General features: G+C 46.7%; 1 non-coding gene across 1 annotated transcript; it reads right to left on the bottom strand.

Moving 5' to 3' along the window:
• Window positions 1-1,102: 1,102 nt before the first annotated feature.
• Window positions 1,103-1,174, bottom strand: TRNAP-AGG. Its single transcript has one exon. It is a non-coding gene; the product is annotated as a tRNA-Pro (tRNA).
• Window positions 1,175-19,479: the final 18,305 nt, after the last annotated feature.

Here is a 19,479-nt window from a genome sequence, read left to right as displayed (position 1 = left end):
AAGCCTCACGGCCCTTAAGGATGATGTCATTACTCCTTGCCATGTACAGCCCTATAAATGGGCTCTCTTCCACTTCCTCGGTGCCTTCGCATGGACCCTCACAGTCATCTGTGCTTCCTTCACCATGCAAGGTTCTCTGTGGTCTTTGCCTGTCTTGATCTTCATGTTAGATGTTCCTGTTCTCCTGTGAACATTCCTCATCTTATTCTTCATTGGAGCTCCTTCATCGTCTCTCCGGTGTCCCTGATGTTCCATGTTCCTGATGTTCCTTGTTCTTAATGTACCGAGTTCCTGATTTACAGTCCTGGTCCTGTTGTTCCAGCTTCTAGCTCTTTGTTCTGCTTCCAGGTTTCCTTCTCATCCACCTTTCCTGGCATGCCACTGTCGTGGTCCATGACCAGCCCATGGGAGGTTGTGCAGAGTGCGTCGTGGCACAAGGCCTCTCTTCATGTTTGCAGCACAAGTCTCCAGAATGCCCTTGCTTTTAATGCTGAGGTCTGTTTCTGAATCCTGAGACTTGAATCCTTGAGTCCTGGTTCCTGGTCTTTGGAGTTCCTTGTTCCTGCTTTTGTCCATGCCCTAGACTCAAGCCAGAGCCTGCTCTGCTCAGCGTGGTCTGCAACCAGCCACAGGCGGCTGTGAGGGGCGCACCTTGGTGCAGGCCTCTCCTGAATCTTTGCCATGTTTCTAGCTTTAGGTCTCCATCTTAAGAACATAAGAAAATGCCATACTGGGTCAGACCAAGGGTCCATCGAGCCCAGCATCCTGTTTCCAACAGTGGCCAATCCAGGCCATAAGAACCTGGCAAGTACCCAAAAACTAAGTCTATTCCATGTAACCATTGCTAATGGCAGTGGCTATTCTCTAAGTGAACTTAATAGCAGGTAATGGACTTCTCCTCCAAGAACTTATCCAATCCTTTTTTAAACACAGCTATACTAACTGCACGAACCACATTCTCTGGCAACAAATTCCAGAGTTTAATTGTGCGTTGAGTAAAAAAGAACTTTCTCCGATTAGTTTTAAATGTGCCCCATGCTAACTTCATGAAAAGCTTGACTAGTACCAGCCTTCTCTTGGAGCTCCACACATACAAAGGCAAAGGCTCGTCTGGGAGTTGAACCCAGGACCTCTCGCACCCTAAGCGAGAATCATACCCCTAGACCAACGAGCCAGTGGAGTCTGGAGTCTGCTTCGCTTCCAGCATGGTCCGCGACCAGCCACAGGTGGTTGTGTAGGGCTCACTGTGTACTAGTGACTGAATCCTGAATCTGAATCTGTGTCTTCCAAGTTCCTCGAGTCCTTGTTTGAGCCTTCCAAGTTCCTCAAGTCTTCGTCTGAGCCTTCCAAGTTCATCGAGTCCTTGTCTGAGCCTTCCAAGTTCCTCAAGTCTTCGTCTGAGTCTTCCAAGTTCTTTGGGTCCTTGTCTGAGTCTTCCAAGTCCTCAGTTCCATGTGACATCAAGTACCTGCCCTCAGCTTCCGTCTGGCCTCACACACTCATCATTCCCAAGCGGCAGGTCCAGAAGTGCTACCGAGTGGCCGGATGGCTATTCTTAAGACCAGCATTGCGTTGCTGGTTCTCACCTGTGCGTGTAGATTTAGCAAAGGTCTGAGTCCACCTCGTTCCAGTTCCTATGGTGTTTTATGTCTTGATCCTGGTCCAGCTATGTTCCAGTTTCAGCCTGTGCTTGGACACTCTCACCTCCCACAGTGTGTGCCTTGGGGTTCCTCCCTGAGCCGTGCTGTGGCCCAAGGGCTCACATCCCTCCAGAGCAATTGATGCATCCTCATGTTTGCAACATGTTATAGTGCCTGGGTTTACTTTTTATGACCTGCAGGAGGCACCTGCACCCAGGTCTTTCAAGCTCTTCAGTCTGTTCCTGGATCCTTCTTTGATCCACCGATGGCTTCTGTTTTAAAGACTCATTTTGACCCTTGCCAGTCTTCATATTTTTTTCCCCTGGGTTTATTTTTTCTTGACTTGCAGGAGGGGCCTGCACTCAGGGTTCAACTTTGTTTGTTTCAAGTTTGCTGGCTTTTTCATCAGCAGTCCTCGACCTGCAGGAGGCGCCTGCATCCAATTCCCAATGTCTCAGCTGTTCCAGGTTTGTTGTTTTTTTCACAACCGGCAGGAGGCACCTGCACCCAAGACCTGGTTTCCCGCAGTTCCTGTCTGCATTATCCTGCTTCCAGAGATCATCCATGCTCTTGTGTACTACCCATACTTCAATCGACCTATGGGCTGTAATAGAAATGAAATGAAACATAGAAATGACTGCAGAAGAAGACCAAACGGCCCATCCAGTCTGCCCAGCAAGCTTCACACATTTTTTTTTCTCATACTTATCTGTTTCTCTTAGCTCTTTGGTTCTATTTCCCTTCCACCCCCACCATTAATGTAGAGAGCAGTGATGGAGCTGCAACCAAGTGAAATATCAAGCTTGATTAGTTACGGGTAGTAGGGGAAGTAACCGCCGCAATAAGCAAGCTACACCCATGCTTATTTGTTTTACCCAGACTGTGTTATTCAGCCCTTATTGGTTGTTTTTCTTCTCCCCTGCTGTTGAAGCAGGGAGCTATGCTGGATATGCGTGTAGTATCAGTTTTTCTTCTCCCCTGCTGTTGAAGCAGAGAGCTATGCTGGATATGCGTGAAGTATCAGTTTTTCTTCTCCCCTGCCGTTGAAGCAGGATATGCATTGAAAGTGAAGTATCAGGCTTATTTGGTTTGGGGTAGTAACCGCCGTAACAAGCCAGCTACTCCCCGCTTTGTAAGTGCGAATCCTTTTTTCTTCTCCCCTGCCGTTGAAGCAGAGAGCTATGCTGGATATGCGTGAAGTATCAGTTTTTCTTCTCCCCTGCCGTTGAAGCAGAGAGCTATGCTGGATATGCGTGAAGTATCAGTTTTTCTTCTCCCCTGCCGTTGAAGCAGAGAGCTATGCTGGATATGCATTGAAAGTGAAGTATCAGGCTTATTTGGTTTGGGGTAGTAACCGCCGTAACAAGCCAGCTACTCCCCACTTTGTGAGTGCGAATCCTTTTTTCCACATTTCCTCTTGCTGTTGTAGCTTAGAGCGATGTTGGAGTCACAGTAACCATGTGTATGTTTATTGAATAAGGGTATTATCTCCAGGCAGTAGCCGTCATTCTGGCAAGCCACCCACTCTTTATTGACGGCCTCTTGATTTTATGGATCCACAGTGTTTATCCCACGCCCCTTTGAAGTCCTTCACAGTTCTGGTCTTCACCACTTCCTTCGGAAGGGCATTCCAGGCATCCACCACCCTCTCCGTGAAGAAATACTTCCTGACATTGGTTCTGAATCTTCCTCCCTGGAGCTTCAAATCGTGACCCCTGGTTCTGCTGATTTTTTTCCTATGGAAAAGGTTTGTCGTTGTCTTTGGATCATTAAAACCTTTCAAGTATCTGAAAGTCTGTATCATATCACCTCTGCTCCTCCTTTCCTCCAGGGTGTACATATTTAGATTCTTCAATCTCTCCTCATAAGTCATTTGATGAAGACCTTCCACCTTTTTGGTCACCCTTCTCTGGACCGCCTCCATCTTGTCTCTGTCTCTTCGGAGATACGGTCTCCAGAACTGAACACAATACTCCAGGTGAGGTCTCACCAAGGACCTGTACAAGGGGATAATCACTTCCCTTTTCTTACTCGATATTCCTCTCTCTATGCAGCCCAACATTCTTCTGGCTTTAGCTATCGCCTTGTCACATTGTTTCGCCGACTTCAGATCATTAGACACCATCACCCCAAGGTCTCTCTCCTGCTCCGTGCACATCAGCCTTTCTCCCCCCATCGAATACAGTTCATTCGGATTTCCACTCCCCATATGCATGACTTTGCACTTCTTGGCATTGAATGTCAGCTGCCATATCTTCGACCACTCTTCCATCTTCCTTAAATCCTGTCTCATTCTCTCCACTCCTTCCGGCGTGTCCACTCTGTTGCAGATCTTAGTGTCATCCGCAAAAAGACATACCTTATCTTCTATCCCTTCCGCAATGTCGCTCACAAAGATATTGAAAAGGACCGGTCCCAACACCGATCCCTGCGGTACACCGCTTAAAACCGCTCTCTCTTCAGAGAGAGTTCCATTTACCATCACACATTGTCTTCTGTCCGTCAACCAGTTTGCAATCCAGGCCACCACCTCGGCACTCACTCCTAAGCTTCTCATTTTATTCACCAGTCTCCTGTGCGAGACAGTGTCAAAAGCTTTGCTGAAATCCAAGTAGATGACATCGAGTGCTCTTCCTCGATCCAATTCCTTGGTTACCCAGTCAAAAAAGTCAATCAGATTTGTCTGACAGTATCTTCCAATGGTGAATCCATGCTGCCTCTGGTCCAGCAATTCTCCCGACTGTAGGTAGTTCACTATTCTCTCTTTCAACAGTGACTCCATTACTTTTCCCACCACCGAAGTGAGGCTAACTGGTCTGTAGTTACCAGCCTCTTCTCTGTTCCCACTCTTGTGAAGCGGGACCACCACCGCTCTCCTCCAATCATTCGGCACCACTCCCGTTTCTAGGGATCTATTGAACAGGTCACACAGCGGTCCCGCCAGCACATCTCTGAGCTCCCTCAGTATTCTGGGATGAACTTCATCAGGCCCCATGGCTTTGTCCACTTTCAGTTTCCCCAGCTCTTCCCATACATTTTCTACTGTAAATGGAGTTACATCTACTCCATTCCCCTCCAGTTTCTTGTTAACTAGTGACGGTCCTTCTCCAGGGTCCTCTTTAGTGAACACAGAACTGAAGTATTCATTTAATATTTCTGCCATTTCTTCGTCTCTCTCCAGACATTGATCCTTTCCACCTTTCAATTTCAGTATACTACTTTGAACTTTTCTTTTTTCACTGATGTATCTGAAAAATGTTTTGTTACCACTCTTTACCTCTTTGGCAATCCTCTCTTCCGCTTGACTTTTTGCCATCTTGATTAATTTCTTCGTCTCCCTCAGTTCTACCAGATATTCTTCTTTGTGTTCCTCCTTTTGGGATCTTTTATATTTCTTGAACGCTGTTCTTTTAGCCTTTATTTTGTCAGCCACCTCCTTTGAGAACCAGATAGGTTTCATTTTTCTTTTGCTTTTCTTTACTTTTCTAACATATAGATAATCTATGATGAGTTCTAGAACTCGGGCTTCCCCTTCTGGGGACTTCTGACAATATCTCCCGTTGCTTCCTGCTTTGGATGTGGAAAGTTATCTGTAATCTTCTAGGATGAACGTCATTGCCACTCTTCAGTTAATGTCCTCCAGTGCTCTCATCCTTCTGGAGTTTTTTGGGCCATTGTCTCCGAACTCTCCTTTGACATCCGGGACCTCTTCTCAGTTCCTCCTTCCAGTCAGTTTATATTTTTTGGTCATCACTCAATGGATTTTTGGATTTTCTACTGCATTTCTGTTTTTTTCAAAAGGCCAACATTACTCCCCTTATGTGGACTTCCTCAATACCCATCTTGGAATTACTTCTTCACAGGTTTAATTGTCCTCCAAAAGAGTTTTATCATCCATACAATCTCTATACTGTGGGACTAAAGAATCTTGGCTAAGTGACCTCAATCTGTTGATCAGTTACTCCAAGTCTGCTGATGATCCTATTTCCACCGATAGTTTAATGGATGGAAAGAAGCTTTTCTCCATCCCAAAACTGCTTCAGTTATTCCCTTATCTACAACCAGAGTTGCTGGCCATGAAGCTATGTCTTCCATCTATTCAACCTCCTTACCACTAGAGGCTCTACTGCCAGCCACATGCCCATGCTAACCAACCCATGGGAATCTTTTCTTGCTAGTCCTTTTGTGGAGATGATTTTTAAATTCAAGTTTGGTGCTGTCACACTACACTAACCAAAAGAACAACCAGCCTTGATCTGGAGTACATTAAACCAAAGTAAACCCAATTTCAGCCTACGTTGTTGTCTCAATGAGATCAAGATCCACTCCCTGTTCTTATGGACTGCAGTTTTCACCTTGCTAATACTATCTCTTTGATGGAGCCACCCTGGTTTCTAGAGACCAACATCTTCTTTGGTACATCTTTTAAGTAAGATTTAATCTTGGAATTCGTGCTTGGGCGATCATCTTGCCATCTTCTAGGGTAAGATCAAGTTCCACCTTCCACTGAGTTTTCATCTAAAAGCCACTCTGTTGGATATGAGTCTGCTCTTCTGAACTTGCTGTTGGTAACCTTGTGTCCAGTTGGCTTGTCTGATTCAACCTCATGCACCATCTGCTGCCGAAGAATGTAATGGTATTTCTTCGTTCAGCTTGTTGCCATCAGTGTCATCTTCTTAGTTGGTCATATTTCCAGACATTTGTCCTATTCAGTATCACCTGTCTCTAATTACACAAGCCCGACTATTCCTCTATTCTGGTACAATATTTCCACCTACCAGATCAAACAATGATGCTGAAAGTACCATCGCTACTGCTATAGGAGACATCCATAGTAAGACTTTACTATGTTCTGCACTACCACTTCAATCAATTAAGTGCCTGGGAATTGAATTTACTCTCTAAAATGCTGCTTCTGATCTACATCCTTGCAGTCATCATAGTTCACTTTGCCAATACCAACTAGCAGTCTGATTTATTTATGTCAACACTTCCAGCTACAAGATCAAGCAACGATGCTCTAACTATCTAACTAGGATCAACTTAAAATATGCTATACTAGGGATGTGAATCGTTTTTTGACGATTTAAAATATCGTCCGATATATTTTAAATCGTCAAAAATCGTTAGGGCCACGATACAATAAGAATTCCCCCGATTTATCGTTAAAAAATCGTAAATCGGGGGAAGGGGGAGGGCAGGAAAACCGGCACATTAAAACCCCCTAAAACCCACCCCTGACCCTTTAAATTAAATCCCTCACCCTCCCGAACCCCCCCCCCCAAATGCCTTAAATTACCTGGGGGTCCAGCGGCGGTCCGGAACAGCAGCGGTCTGGAACGGCCTCCTGTATTGAATCGTGTTGTCTTCAGCCGGCGCCATTTTTCAAAATGGCGGCGAAAAATGGCGGCGGCCATAGACCAACACGATTCCACTGCAGGAGGTCGTTCCGGACCCCCGCTGGACTTTTGGCAAGTCTTGTGGGGGTCAGGAGGCCCCCCCAAGCTGGCCAAAAGTCCCTGGGGGTCCAGCGGGGGTCCGGAAAACGATCTCCTGCCGCGAATCGTTTTCCGTACGGAAAATGGCGCCGGCAGGAGATCGACTGCAGGAGGTCGTTCAGCGGGGGTTCCGGTCCCCCGCTGAACGACCTCCTGCAGTCGATCTCCTGCCGGCGCCATTTTCCGTACAGAAAACGATTCGCGGCAGGAAATCGTTTTCCGGACCCCCGCTGGACCCCCAGGGACTTTTGTCCAGCTTGGGGGGGCCTCCTGACCCCCACAAGACTTGCCAAAAGTCCAGCGGGGGTCCGGAACGACCTCCTGCAGTCGAATCGTGTTGGTCTATGGCCGCCGCCATTTTGAAAAATGGCGCCGGCTGAAGACAACACAATTCAATACAGGAGGCCGTTCCCGACCGCTGCCGTTCCGGACCGCCGCTGGACCCCCAGGTAATTTAAGGCATTTGGGGGGGGTTTGGGAGGGTGGGGGATTTAATTTAAAGGGTCGGGGGTGGGTTTTAGGGGGTTTTAGTGTGTCGGCTCACGATTTTCACGATATTTTTAAAACCCAAACGGCAACAATAAGATTCCCTCTCCCTCCCAGCCGAAATCGATCGTTAAGACGATCGAGGACACGATTCACATCTCTATGCTATACTACAGTTACAACCAATGAGAGCTTAAGAATTGAACCAATTCTCCAAGATGCAATTCTTCCTTCTGTAAAGCTGGGTCATGTTTTTGTCAAGTTTAATAATAATTGTCTTCGTCTTGTCTTCAATATGTTTCAACACTTCATCACTTCAGCTCCTTCCCAGCATCTTGAGATCCTGTGTTTGGACCCCTATGTTCCCCAGCTGGTATAGAAGATATGCCTTCTTGTCTTCAGCCGAAGAAAAGAGGCTGAAGAGGAGGGCTTGAGGAGGCGGAGCTGTTGCGCTCTTTGCCGCAGGACAAACCTGCGAGCAGCTCTCTCACCTCCTGCCTGCCGCTGCCATTTGCCAGTGGTGTGCTGGCTCTGGCTTCTCCCTGCCTGCGTGGCTCTGCCACTCCTGCCCCAGCCTTTTTAAGCGTCTGGAAGCCACCCACATTGTCTCCTTGTTGTGGCCCCAGTGTTGCTGCCATTTCCATTCCTGCACAGCAGGGGGAGCTGACGCCTATGCTGTCTCCTGGCAGGAGTGCCACCGCCATTGCTTCCACATCTTTGCAGCAGGAACACCGCCGGTGCCGACTTCCTTCTTCACCACCTAGCCCCTCTAGGTGCACGCACACACCACTATACTGTATTTAAAGGGCCAGTGGTGGGAAAAGCCCCACAGCCCCTACAGTTGATGTCATCACTGTTTTATTGTAACTGTCACTCTCCTTAGAATGCTCTTGTTACAGTTGTTTGAGTTATCTCTTATCTTGCACACTTTGTTAAATGTAAACCGGTTTGATGTGATCCATGTCATGAAAGCCGGTATAGTAAAAATAATAAATTAAATAAATAAATAAATAAATTGCCATGTCCAGTCCTATAAAAGGGCTGTCTTCCACTTCCTCAGTGGCTTTGCATGGACCCTCATGGTCATCTGTGCTTCCTTCACCATACAAGGTTCTCCGTGGTATTCATCTGTCTTGATGGTCTTCATGTTAGATGTTCCTAGTCTCCTGTGAATGTTCCTGGTCTTGTTCTTTGTTGGAGCTCTTTATCTCTCCAGTGTCCCTGATGTTCCATTTTCCTGATGTTCCATGCTCCTGATATTCCAGCTTCTGGCTCTTCGTCCTGCTTCTAGGTTTCCTCCTTGTCCACCTTTCCTGGCGTGCCACCAACGTGGTCCATGACCAGCCCATGAGGGGCTGTGTAGGGCACTTCATGGCACAAGGCCTGTCTTCATGTCTGCAGCGCAAGTCTCCAAAAGGCCCTTGCTTTTAACGCCGAGGTCTGTTCCTGAATCCTGAGTCTTGAATCCTTGAGTGCTATTTCTGGTCTTCGGAGTTCCTTGTTCCTGCTTTCGTCCATGCCCTAGACTCAAGCCAGAGCCTTGTCCGTGACCTGCCACAGGTGGCTGTGTAGGGCGTGCCTCCGTGCAGGCCTCTCCTGAATCTTTGACATGTTTCTAGCTTCAAGTATTCAACTTCTCATCTGGAGTCTGCTTCGCTTCCTGCATGGTCCACGACCAGCCACAGGGGGCTCTGAAGGGCACACAGTGGTGCAGTACTCACCCTGTACTAGTGCCTGAATCCTGAATATGAATTTGAGCCTTCTAGTTCCTCAAGTCCTCATCTGAACCTTCCAGTTCTTCAAGTCCTCATCTGAGTCTTCCAAGTTCCTCAAGTTCTCATCTGAGCCTTTCAAGTTCCTCGAGTCCTCATATGAGTGTTCCAAGTTCCTCAGTTCCATGTATCTTCATGTACCTGCCCTCAGCCTCCATCTGGCCTCACACACTCATCGTTCCTAAGCGGGGGGTCTGGAAGGGCTAGCGAGTGATCGGAGGGCTACTCTTGAGTCCACCATTGTGTTGCTGGATCTCACCTGTGTGTGTAGGTTCAGCGGAGGTCTGAGCCCACCTCGTTCCAGTCCCTATAGTGTTCTACATCTTGATCCTGGTTCAGCCTTGTTCTAGCTTCAGTCTGTGCTTGGACACTCTCACTTCCCACCGTGTGTTCCCTGGGGCTCCTCCCTGAGCCGTGCCATGGCCAAAGTGCTCACATCCCTCTAGAGCAAGCAACCACATCCCTGTGTTCGCAACACTTTCTAAACATGAGGTCTCTCAGTTGGAATGTTTGCTCTGGCATTATGTTTGGAAGAATAAGAAAAAGAAACCCCATATCCCCTGGGTTAATTTGCAACATAAGCGGGACCAAGGGGGGCTAGGTTTAGAGGATTTGAAGCAGACTGGCTGTTAGGCACCAGCTTTTAAACTCCCATTGAACTTGAAAGAGAACATAAGAAATTGCCATGCTGGGTCAGCCCAGCATCCAGTTTCCAACAGAGGCCAAACCAGGCCACAAGAATCTGGAAATTACCAAAACCCTTAGAAGATCCCATGCTACTGATGCAATTATTAGCAGTGGCTATTCCCTAAGTAAAATTGATTAATAGCGTTAATGGACTTCTCCTCCAAGAATATATCCAAACCTTTTTGAACCCAGCTACACTAACTGCACTAACCACATCCTCTGGCAACAAATTCCAGAGCTTTATTGTGCGTTGAGTGAAAAAGAATTTTCTCCGATTAGTCTTACATGTGCTACTTGCTAACTTCATGGAATGCCCCCTAGTCCTTCTATTATTTGAAAGTTTAAATAACCGATTCACATCTACTTTTCAAGACCTCTCATGATCTTAAAGACCTCCATCAAATCCCCCCTTAGCCATCTCTTCTCCATGTTGAACAACCCTAACCTCTTCAACCTCTCTCATAGGAGAGCTGTTCCATCCCCTTTATCATTTTGGTTGCCCTTCTCTGTACCTTTTCAATTGCAAATATATCTTTTTTGAGATGCGGCGACCAGAATTGTACACAGTATTCAAGGTGCGGTCTCACCATGGAGCAATATATAGGCATTAGGACATTTTCCGTTTATTAACCATTCCCTTCCTAATAATTCCTAACATTCTGTTTGCTTTTTTGACTGCTGCAGCACACTGAGCTGACAATTTTAAAGTATTTATTTATTTTATTTTATTTTATTTATTTATTTATTTATAACTTTTATATACCGGCATTCGTAAAAAAAAAAAACATCATGTCGGTTCACAGGTAACTGAGAAAGGAAATTACAATGATAGATGGAGGAAGGATAGTTAGATAAAAAGGTAAGGTAACATTACTGTAGAGCCAACGAGCGTCACAGTTAATTTGGTTAAATAGACGAAATGAACTGATTACATATAAAACCCTATTAGACAAAATTAACTATGTACAAAAGGAAGCAATTCTAGGGATAGGGCGGGGGGGGGGGGGGGGTAGGGGGGGAAGCGCACAGGGGAAGGGGGGAGGAAGAGGGGATGAGAGAGATGCGAAAGGTGGCAGGGGTATGCAGGGAGCAGCATTAGGGAAGGGGGATACAGGGTAAAGTGGGGCAGGGTGGGAGGGGGGTGCTGTACACAGTATAAAGCGTTCATTATATATTACTGTACAAATGGCAAGTGGAGGAGGGGAGTATAGTATAAAGGGGGAGAAGAGGGGGGTGTGGGTATTATCCACTATGATGTCTATGATGTCCTAATATGGAACCTAACATCGTGTAACTACAGCAAGGGTTATTTTTCCCTATATGCAACACCTTGCACTTGTCCACATTAAATTTCATCTGCCATTTAGATGCCCAATTTTCCAGTCTTGCAAAGTCCTCCTGTAATGTATCACAATCCGCTTGTGATTTAACTACTCTGAATAATTTTGTATCATCCACAAATTTGATAACCGCACTCCTCATATTCCTTTCCAGATCATTTATATATATATATATATTGAAAAGCACCGGTCCAAGTACAGTTCCCTGAGGCACTCCGCTGTTTACCCTTTTCCACTGAAAAAATTGACCATGTAATCCTACTCTCTGTTTCCTGTCTTTTAACCAGTTTGTAATCCATGAAAGGACATTGCCTTCAATCCCATGACTTTTTAGTTTTCTTAGAAGCCTCTCATGTGGGACTTTGTCAAACGCCTTCTGAAAATCCAAATACACTACATCTACTGGTTCATCTTTATCCACATGTTTATTAACCCCTTCAAAAAAATGAAGCTGATTTGTTAGGCAAGACTTCTCTTGGGTAAATCCATTTTGACTGTGTTCTATTAAACCATGTCTTTCTATATGCTTTACGATTTTGATCTTGAGAATAGTTACCACTATTTTTCCAGCACTGAAGTCAGGCTCACTGCTCTGTAGTTAACCAGATCGCCCCTGGAGCCTTTTTTAAATATTGGGGTTATATTGGCCACCCTCCAGTCTTCAGGTACAATGGATGATTTTAATGATAGGTTACAAATTTTAACTAATAGATCAGAAATTTCATTTTTGAGTTCTGTCAGTACCCTAGGATGCATACCATCCAGTCCAGGTGATTTGCTACTCTTAGTTTGTCAATCTGGCGTACTACATCTTCCAGGTTCATAGTGATTTCATTCAGGTTGTCTGACTCATCACCCCTGAAAACCATCTCCGGAACTGGTATCTCCCCAACATCCTCATTAGTAAATACGGAAGCAAAGAATTCATTTAGTCTTTCTGTAATGTCCTTATCTTCCCTAAGAGCCCCTTTAACCCCTTGGTCATCTAATGGTCCAACTGACTCCCTCACAGGTTTCTTGCTTTGGATATATTTTAAAACGTTTTTATTATGAGTTTTTGCCTCTATGGCCAACTTCATTTCAAATTCTCTTTTCACCTGTCTTATCAATGTTTTACACTTAACTTGACAATGCTTATGTTTTATCCTATTTTCTTCAGATGGATCCTTCTTCCAATTTTTGAAGGATTTTTTTTGGCTAAAATAGTAGGGATGTGAATCGTTTTCCATATCGTCTTAACGATAGAAATCGTGTGGCAGGGCAAGAAAATCGTCTTAGGCACGATTTTTTAGTTAAAAAATCGTTAAAAATCGTTTTTTCCGATTAGTGCGCACTAACTCGAGTTAGTGCGCACTACCGGGAGTTAGTGCGCACTAACTGGGAGTTAGTGCGCACTAACTGAAAATGATACAATTTGACACTTTTCAGGTCAGTTAAGGTCAGTTTAGGAATGAATATGTATTCCTATTGGCTGCCCTCTTATTTATTCATGTTACCAAGTTTCCTACTGACAGTATATGGGGGATGGGAAATGGAAACAGTTGGTAGCTTGACAAAACAAGTAATGTGATCAGTCAATGTGACTAGAACTTGTGCCCTAACCCTGATACCAGGGGTATTGTGATCTTCCTGCACACAGTGCCCTATCCCTATTAATACCAGGAGTGTTGTGATCTTCCTGCACACAGTGCCCTATCCCTAATACCAGGGGTGTTGTGATCTTCCTGCACACAGTGCCCTATTCCTGATACTGGGGCTGTTGTGATCTTCCTGCACACAGTGCCCTATTCCTGATACCGGGGGTGTTGTGATCTTCTTGCACACATCCCGGTATCAGGGATAGGGCACTGCGTGCAGGAAGATCACAACACTCCTGGTATTAATAGGGATAGGGCACTGCATGCAGGAAGATCACAACACTCCTGGTATTAATAGGGATAGGGCACTGCATGCAGGAAGATCACAACACCCCTGGTATCAGGGATAGGGCACTGTGTGCAGGAAGATCACAATACCCCGGAGGAGTGAGGGTCAGGCAGCTCCCCCCTGTCTGTGAAGCCAGCCTCTCACTAGTAATGCAGGGAGGGAGCTGTCTCAGACTTCACCATCCTCCCCCCCCCCCCCCTTACCCACACACCATTCACTAGCTGGGACATGGGGGAAGTCAGGAGTGAGGGTCAGGCAGCTCCCCCCTGTCTGTGAAGCCAGCCTCTCACTAGTAATGCAGGGAGGGAGCTGTCTCAGACTTCACCATCCACCCCCCCCCCCTCACCCACACACCATTCACTAGCTGGGACATGGGGGAAGTCAGGAGTGAGGGTCAGGCAGCTCCCCCCTGTCTGTGAAGCCAGCCTCTCACTAGTAATGCAGGGAGGGAGCTGTCTCAGATTTCACCATCCTCCCCCCCCCCCCCCCCCCCTCACCCACACACCATTCACTAGCTGGGACATGGGGGAAGTCAGGAGTGAGGGTCAGGCAGCTCCCCCCTGTCTGTGAAGCCAGCCTCTCACTAGTAATGCAGGGAGGGAGCTGTCTCAGACATCACCATCCTCCCCCCCCCCCCCCGCCTCACCCACACACCATTCACTAGCTGGGACATGGGGGAAGTCAGGAGTGAGGGTCAGGCAGCTCCCCCCTGTCTGTGAAGCCAGCCTCTCACTAGTAATGCAGGGAGGGAGCTGTCTCAGACTTCACCATCCACCCCCCCCCCCTCACCCACACACCATTCACTAGCTGGGACATGGGGGAAGTCAGGAGTGAGGGTCAGGCAGCTCCCCCCTGTCTGTGAAGCCAGCCTCTCACTAGTAATGCAGGGAGGGAGCTGTCTCAGACTTCACCATCCTCCCCCCCCCCCACCTCACCCACACACCATTCACTAGCTGGGACATGGGGGAAGTCAGGAGTGAGGGTCAGGCAGCTCCCCCCTGTCTGTGAAGCCAGCCTCTCACTAGTAATGCAGGGAGGGAGCTGTCTCAGACTTCACCATCCACCTCCCCCCCTCACCCACACACCATTCACTAGCTGGGACATGGGGGAAGTCAGGAGTGAGGGTCAGGCAGCTCCCCCCTGTCTGTGAAGCCAGCCTCTCACTAGTAATGCAGGGAGGGAGCTGTCTCAGACTTCACCATCCTCCCCCCCCCCCTCACCCACACACCATTCACTAGCTGGGACATGGGGGAAGTCACGAGTGAGGGTCAGGCAGCTCCCCCCTGTCTGCGAAGCCAGCCTCTCACTAGTAATGCAGGGAGGGAGCTGTCTCAGACTTCACCATCCTCCCCCCCCCTCACCCACACACCATTCACTAGCTGGGACATGGGGGAAGTCAGGCGTGAGGGTCAGGCAGCTCCCCCCTGTCTGTGAAGCCAGCCTCTCACTAGTAATGCAGGGAGGGAGCTGTCTCAGACTTCACCATCCTCCCCCCCCCTCACCCACACACCATTCACTAGCTGGGACATGGGGGAAGTCAGGAGTGAGGGTCAGGCAGCTCCCCCCTGTCTGTGAAGCCAGCCTCTCACTAGTAATGCAGGGAGGGAGCTGTCTCAGACTTCACCATCCTCCCCCCCCCCCCCCTCACCCACACACCATTCACTAGCTGGGACATGGGGGAAGTCAGGAGTGAGGGTCAGGCAGCTCCCCCCTGTCTGTGAAGCCAGCCTCTCACTAGTAATGCAGGGAGGGAGCTGTCTCAGACTTCACCATCCTCCCCCACCCCCTCACCCACACACCATTCACTAGCTGGGACATGGGGGAAGTCAGGAGTGAGGGTCAGGCAGCTCCCCCCTGTCTGTGAAGCCAGCCTCTCACTAGTAATGCAGGGAGGGAGCTGTCTCAGACTTCACCATCCTCCCCCCCCCCCCCTCCCCCACACACCATTCACTGGCTGGGACATGGGGGAAGTCAGGAGTGAGGGTCAGGCAGCTCCCCCCTGTCTGTGAAGCCAGCCTCTCACTAGTAATGCAGGGAGGGAGCTGTCTCAGACTGGTATCAGGGTTAGGGCACTGTGTGCAGGAAGATCACAACACTCCTGGTATTATTAGGGATAGGGCACTGTAAGAGATGACTGTAGTAGATTGAATAAAGATCTGATGTTTCTGCTCTCCTCACACCAAACAAAAACAACACACAAGCAGAGAAGCCCTTCTTACAAAGCTGAGCTAGTGAGTTAAGTAGGAGGAAAAGTAAACATACTTGTGCCAGTGTGGCTACTTAAAAAATACTCTTACCAACAATCAATTACATATATTTGAACTGTGTACAGTTCCAGCCAGGACCACCTTTCTAAAATGCACAGTGATTGGCAAATTCAACATGCACTAGCATTTCAGGTGCCTGCTAACAAAAATAGTAAACAAACAAGTTCTAGTCACGTGAGTGCTGATCATTACATTACTTTTTTTGTCAAGCTTCCAACTGTTTCCATTTCACATCCCCCCAACCATATTGGTAACATCAATAGATAAGAGCACAGCCAGCCAATAGGAATACATACATACATATTCATTCCTAAGTGACCTTTACTGACCTGGGAAGTGTGAACACTTTGTTTCATTTTCTGTTGGTGTTCGTTAGTTTCCAGTTCCATTTCCCATCCCCCCAACCATCACCTCAGTGGTAACCTTGGTAACATCAATAGATAAGAGGGCAGCCAGCCAATAGGAACACATATTCATTCCTAACTGACCTTCAGTGACCTGGAAAGTGTTTATTTGTATCATTTTCAGTTAGTGCGCACTAAATCGAGTTAGTGCGCACTAACGGGGAGTTAGTGCGCACTAACACGATTTAACGATTTTTAACGATAAATCGTTAGAATTTCTATTGTATCGTGTTCTATAACGATTTAAGACGATATAAACATTATCGGACGATAATTTTAATCGTTGAAAAACGATTCACATCCCTATAAAATAGCCTCTTTCACCTCACCTTTTAACCATGATGGTAATCGTTTTGCCTTCCTTCCACCTTTCTTAATGTGTGGAATACATATGGACTGCTCCTCTAGGATTGTATTTTTAAACAATGCCCATGCCTGTTTAACACTTTTAACCTTTGCAGCTGCATCTTTCAGTTTTTTTTCTATTTTCCTCATTTTATCAAAGTTTCCCTTGCAGATTTACTTATTGTCCCCCTACCGTTACCTCTCTCACCAAATCCTGCGTTTCACTAAGAATTAAATCTAAAATAGCTTCCTCTCTTGTTAGTTCCTGAACCAATTGCTCAATGAAGCAGTCATTTATTACATCCAGGAACTTTATGTCTCTAGCAAGTCCTGATGTTACATTTGTCATGCAATAATTTGAGTTACCTTTTACATTCGTCTTTGACAGGTATCCCAAAATATTTGAGAGATAGTCTCCTAGCTAGCAGTCTGATTTTATCATGGTGTTATTTCTGTGCTTCTTTAAAGAGCAATGTCTCCCAGTTTTTACCATTGGTAGGAATGCAACATTTTTGACAGGGAGTTCCCATCAGACCTTTAAGATATGGGCAACCAAGGGACTTTACCAGATTGCCAGTTTTTGGATGAAGTGGGCGGTTTTAAGTCATTCCTGTCTTTAGTGGAGGAATTTGGATTGAAAATAAACACTAGTTTGCTCACTTATAAGTTAAGAGTTACATTAGGTCATTTTGAGTGCAGGACTGGGGGAGGGGGATAAGCGAGTGCTGTTATCAGATATGTTTGAGGTTGAAAATCCTTCGAGACACTGTATTTCTTATTTTTACAAATGTCTCTTGAATCTACAGCCACTCATTGATTTTGGGCCTTTGTTATCTAGCTGGAAGTCTGGACTCCCCATGGATCTAACTGAATCTCAATGCGCTCTTTGTTTTAAGTGTATAATATCTCTTACTTGTAATGTAGATTTGCAGGAGGTTCAATATAAGTTTCTTATCAGGTACTACTATCTGCAAGTGCAGGCTTTTTGAATGAATCTCAGGACTTCAGCATTGTGTCTAAAATTTAATCAATTGCCTGATACCTTGGGATGTCCACATATTGCTTCCTTCTGGAAATTGGTAATTCAGTATATCAGCCAGGTCACAGGGATACAATTGCCCTTACATTTATTTATTATTATTATTATTTTTTTTTATATATACCAACATTTGATCTCAATTGAGATATCACACCAGTTTACATTCAGGTACTGTAGGTATTTTTCTATCCCCAGAGGGCTTACAATCTAAGTTTTTGTACCTGAGGCAATGGAGGGTAAAGTGACTTGCCCAAGGTCACAAGGAACGACAGCTGGACTTGAACCCTGGTCTCCTGGTTCATAGTCCACTGCTCTAACCACTAGGCTATGCCTCCTCCCTACATAATTAAGAACATAAGAAATTGCCATGCTGGGTCAGACCAAGGGTCCATCAAGCCCAGCAACCTGTTTCCAACAGAGGCCAAACCAGGCCACAAGAACCTGGCAATTACCCAAACACCAAGAAGATCCCATGCTACTGATGCAATTCATAGCAGTGGCTATTCCCTAAGGGCCAGATGTTATAACATGCATGCGCAGCCGGGCGCATGTTATAAAATCCAGGGTCGGCGCACGCAAGGGGTTGCACAATTGTGCAACTTGCACGCGCCGAGCCGAGCAGCCTTCCTCCGTTCCCTCCAAAGCCGCTCCGAAATTGGAGGGAACTTTCCATCCGCCACCCCATACCTTCCCCTATCTAACACACCCCCCAGCCCTAACTAAACCCCCCCTGACCTTTATTGAAGAAGTTATGCCTGCCGCTGGGCAGGCGTAACTTGCGCACGCAGGCTCTCCATCCCCCGGCCCGGTGGCTGTTCCGGAAACCTTGGTCCCGCCCCCGGAATGCCCCCGTGCCAGCATCCTGCCCCCGGCCCCGCCCCCGAACGCCCATTTTTCAAGCCCCAGGACTTACACATGTCCCGGGGCTTGCGTGCACCGCCGAGCCTATGCAAGATAGGTTTGGCGCGCACAGGGGGTGGCAGGGGTAGGTTTTCGGGGGTTACACACGTATCTTACATGCGTAACTCTTTGAAAATCTACCCCTAAGTAAACTTGATTAATAGCAGTTAATGGACTTCTCCGCCAAGAACTTATCCAAACCTTTTTTGAACCCAGCTACACTAACTGCACAAACCACATCCTCTGGCAACAAATTCCAGAGCTTGATTGCGCGTTGAGAGAAAAAGAATTTCCTCCGATTAGTCTTAAATGTATATACTAATGTACTACTTTTTGATAACTTGAAGGAAGTGGCCTTGGGGCAGCGATTTAAGAGATTTTGGATAAGGAAGGTATTATTGCTCACAAAAAAGTCCATCTTGTGCATTGTAGAAATCAAATACATCATCAATGAGAAGTATGTTGATAAAGTTGATTTGACTAAGAAACATAAAACTTTCTACACATTTGGGATGCATATTTACAATCACTGCCACACCGGGCACGGAGTCTTGTTCTTAATGGTTAAGTGTGTTACTTCAATCATTTGCTGATTACTTGATTGGGACACGCCGGGAGGGGAGAAGAGGGTCTGAGTGAAGGGGTTGACTTGATAATCAGACATGGTGCTTATACTTACTTGGAGACATTGGGAAGTCAACCAGTGTTTCCCCATTCTGTTCTGCTTCTCCTTAAACATGTCCATATAAATTGTGCCTGACTGTACTAAAATTAATAAACACATTTAAACATAAAAAGCTCCCTGATGAATTCACAATGGCTGGATATTTAAATCCCTGCCACACTCCAGATCAGTGCCTCAGCAACAGGTTCCTTGCAACCTTGCAGTGTTTCTAGCTACCTAGCAACCTGTTATGCTTCAGTTCCTGTTCCAGCCTTGTTTCTGTTCCAGCCTGCCCTAGCCCAGCTTTGTCCCAGTCTTGCTCTTGCCTGTGGCTTGGTATTGACCTCTGCTATGGACCTGGACCAATCTCTTGCCTGCTGCCTGGTATTGACTTCTGCTATGAATCATGACTATGCCTTGATCACTGCTCTCCCTGACCATCTGCCTATACATGGTAACTGTCTCACTGCTGCCCTCCCTGACCTTAGACTGACTCAGTTCTCACTCTGAC

Source organism: Rhinatrema bivittatum, chromosome 14, assembly GCF_901001135.1.
Source record: "Rhinatrema bivittatum chromosome 14, aRhiBiv1.1, whole genome shotgun sequence".
In the NCBI taxonomy this organism is placed as follows: Eukaryota; Metazoa; Chordata; class Amphibia; order Gymnophiona; family Rhinatrematidae; genus Rhinatrema; species Rhinatrema bivittatum.
The sequence above is the reverse complement of the archived record's forward strand: the minus strand, read 5'-3'. Positions and strand labels throughout refer to the sequence as shown.